This window comes from Canis lupus, chromosome 38 (assembly GCF_048164855.1).
Source record: "Canis lupus baileyi chromosome 38, mCanLup2.hap1, whole genome shotgun sequence".
In the NCBI taxonomy this organism is placed as follows: Eukaryota; Metazoa; Chordata; class Mammalia; order Carnivora; family Canidae; genus Canis; species Canis lupus.
In genome coordinates, this window is record NC_132875.1 from 17,884,871 (window position 1) to 17,888,862 (window position 3,992).

The 3,992-nt window shown below is 46.6% G+C and overlaps 1 pseudogene; it reads right to left on the reverse strand.

Moving 5' to 3' along the window:
* Positions 1 to 758: 758 nt before the first annotated feature.
* Positions 759 to 2,616, reverse strand: LOC140626626 (TOX high mobility group box family member 4 pseudogene; annotated as a pseudogene).
* Positions 2,617 to 3,992: the final 1,376 nt, after the last annotated feature.

Here is a 3,992-nt window from a genome sequence, read left to right on the forward strand (position 1 = left end):
GTATCTCCCAGGTAAAGCTTTGAAATCCTTTCATTCTTACCAACTTATTCTCTGAACCTCTCCCCCACCCCTCTTTCTTCATTTATTTACACACTGAGCTAGCATATATTGAATCCCTACAATGACATAGCCTCTGTGATAATTATAGGGATAGAAAGATGATTAGGAATCAGTCCCTGATCTAAAGAGGGTAAAAACAGTAATAGGAGACAGATATAAAATAAGTTCACTAAAGTATTACAGAAGCTCAACACATTAACCACATATAGTGAGAAACTCAAAAAGCAGATTGATAAATTCTTTCTAGTGAGAGGTAGATGTGGGATCAGGAAATCCATCAAACAAAGGGAGTTGTTGGGGTTTTTTGTTTGTTTGGTTTGGTTTGGTTTGGTTTTTGGTTTTTTTCTTATCCTAGGCTCAAAGCTGAGTATTTTCCCATCATTTTAATAATTGTTTAGGCATGTCCTATGACAATTCTATCGAATTTCCTCAGACAGCCCCCCACCAGTACCACCCCTATTTTCTGCTTGTCCATATTCCCGTCACCTTTCCTCTGCTATCATCACTGGTTTCTCTGCTTGTATTTGAAAGTAAAAAAGCAGTTCCAGGTTACAGCAAACTCAACAGCCTTGCTCCAAACTATGGCCCCTGCTAAAGAGACAGAAAAGGGGAGAAGCACAAAGACCATCATGGGTTGAGATCAGGCACTCCCAGAAGTCCAGCTTGTGTTTTAAAAAGAGGCTGTTAGACATATTCCCAGCAGATAAGTCTTCACTGGCTTGGAGAACAGGAAGGACTACCTCACAAACACCACTGTGTTTGAATTTCTAGAAGCCACCCAGGCCAAGAAGACATCCCTGCAGTGCTTTCACCACACATTCGTTGCTGCAGTACTCATTGGCCCAGTCCTTACTCACAATGGGAGAGTTCTCACAGCCGGACCTCACACATGGAGGCTGGGGTGAGAGCATCACAGGGGACCCACTCACCAATTCAACGTCCATTTGAGAAGGAGATTCAACCTCAGGATCACTATCTGTGATCATCTCACAGATCGTCTCAGGAGAGGTTTCCTCTACTGTCTGGGCCTCAGGGCTGTGGTTCACAGGCCGCTCAGGACTACTTTCCACAGCTGGTGGGACTAAGGTTGTCTCCATTATCAGAATGGGTGGAGCTACAATCTTGATCTGCAGAGGAGGTGGCTGTTGCTGTAACTTGGCTGTTGCAAGGCCTGAAGTCGGGGAGGCTGCTGTAGAATGGTCACTTGCTGCTGAGTGGGGGGCTGAAGCATCTGTTTCAGTGGAGGGGGTTGTAGTCGGGGTGGAGGCAGTTGCATAGAAGCAGGGCCTCTCCCGCTGCCTGCAACACTGAGCGAGTGACAATTTAGGCTTGTTGACTGGGCTGGATAGTGGCTGTACTGGTTTGGCCTGGTTGGATTCCCTGGGAGGTCACCACTATGGCTGGGATAACAGTAACTATCCCTCCTTGAGATATAGTAATAGAAGAGGGTAACATCTGTTTGGTAATAATCAACTTGGGGATGTTGGGTTGATCTCTGGCCCCAGAAGATGCCTGGTTTGCCACATAGGAGGAAAGAGTGGAGTTAACAATAATGGAAGGGGACAGGGCAGGGGCTCTGTTGTGGCTGGTGCTGGAGATGCTGGGTCAACAGTAGCCATAGGAGGTGGAGAAGGCGTCTGCGGAGGTGGCACTGGGTCCAAATCTACTGGTTCCACAGTAGCACTGTGGAATCAAGACACTCTTGATTGTTTTTATATGCAGCCAGAGCCTTCAGATACTCTTTCTTAGCAGCTTCAGTTTTCCTCTTACACACTTGTTTTTGCTCCTCTCCAAGACTATCCCACACGGAGGCCACAATTTTTGAAACATCCCCAAAAGTGGCATTGGGATTCTGTCCCTTGATGGCAGCCTGTGTATCACGAAAAATAAAGCATATGCTGAAACTGGCTTCTGAGGTTCATTAGGATTTTTCTTTTTTCTCTTCTTTGGGGCCTTCTGCTTTTTTCCTGCTTCCACCACAACTGTCTTCTGGCTGGGAACTTCCCTCCGGAAATCCTCAACACCATCCTCAGGAAGTGAACTAGTAGGTGAAGGGGTGGTTGAAAGACGATCCTCGGGTGACTGGACAGGTGGCAGGATGGTGCCACCCCCTAAGCTCAAACCAAGCTGAGAACTTAGTTCTGACTGATCAATGGTGGTCAACTGGCTATGCCCCATCGAGACAGATGTCATGTCTGTCATTGGTACATCAACTGTTGGCGCTATTTTGAGTTCCTATACAATGGTCCAAGTCCATGGTCAAGCCCCCACTCAGGAGCCCCCCGTCCTGCTCCATAAGCCATGGGTCATGCCCACAGGCATGTCCAATGTCTGGACCCCACATGGGGCTGAAAAGCTGCCATCCCAAGAGGGGGAGGGGTCTACTAGGTCATCACAGTGACCAACCCACCTGAGACAGCCAGTGAGGGATCAGAATCCAAGATGAGTGGGATTTCAAATTCCTCACCTCCCAAGCTTGGTGTATGGAATGTCTCAGCCCCTGACAGGAAGGGGTGCGAGGGCCCTGTGATTGTTATTTCCTCCGGGAAACTCCATCTTCACACAACGGCTACCACCATCTCAGTTCCCTCATCGCTCCCACTGCCCCCACTGGACTCAAATTCAGTTGGGTTTGTTGTTGTTGTTGTTGTTGTTGTTGTTGTTGTTGTTGTTGTTGTTTTAGGGAGGTTAGAGAGAGTAGAACAGCAAGTAGTGGGGCAGGGGCAGAGGGAGAGAGAGAATCTTAAGCAGCACAGCCTGGCAGGGGCTCCATCTCACCACCCTGAGATCATGACCTGAGCCAAAATCAAGAGTTGGATGCTTAACTTACTGAGCCCCCAGGTGCCCCAGACAAAGGAAGTTTTTAAAGACTGCTTAGGTGCTCCTAAATTTAGAGGAAAAGTTAGGATTCATGTCGGGGAATAGGATGTTGCTGGTTAGAAGGAATAACGTGAGCAAAGATGCAGCAATATTGAACCATTGTGTTTTCTAGAAACTAAAAACAAAAGGTTGGATTAGTGGCTACCTTTCATTGTGAAACAAGGGCCATCAGTCAGAAACGTAACTCAGGGTAACACAGCAAGTATTTATGGATGCCTTCCACTTCTACAGCGTGCACTTGTCGGGACTTAGCTGCAGACGGCTCTGCCAAACTCCCCAGGCTGTGCCCATTTCTAGACAAGCACACAGCAGGATGTCTGCCTCGGCAGCTGGGTGAGGGCTCTACATCCTATGTCCGGTCTAGGAAGAGATTAAGCCCCCACTCCTGCTGTTTTTACCCTCCTGCAACAGCTTTCATTTTCTGCTGGCTAGGATGTCCTCCACATCCCGCCTCCATCTCTTCTCTTCAGTGGGACCTTGCAAGTGGCTAATGTGTACCTAGCTGCCACCTCTCATGTGAGCCAATAAAATTAAATGAAGTAGTGGTGGAAAAACAAGCAGAGATCTGATCCATCGTTAAGCTAAAACAAAACATAGAGTCTCTGGGAGTTTTGTGTGTGAGTCTTTCTTATGTTCATAAACCGTAGAGATGAGAACGTGAGGTAAATAATTAAGGGGAAAGTTTGAGTCCTTGAACCTTCCATACTCCTCCCTCATCTTGTATTAATTTGTACCCATCACTTGATCTACCCAAAGAGAAGTCCACAACAGGGAAATCTCCTATGAAAGATTATGTTAGCAGATGATTAAAGTTTTGACTTGATATACTTTTACATCTGCACTGCAGGCTTATCCAGGGATAAGTATCTTGGAAACAGTATTTCCAAATCTAAATGTCAAAGCAAGTTCAAAAATAGCCTGCTGGAGTGTTTCCCTTAAGCAAAGCAAATCCCCCTCCAAGTCCAACATGTGCAAAGTTTAAAACAAGGGTGGATAACTCTACAATGAAGCCCCAAATATTGGCAGGCCTATAAAAGATTTATTATTGGTCA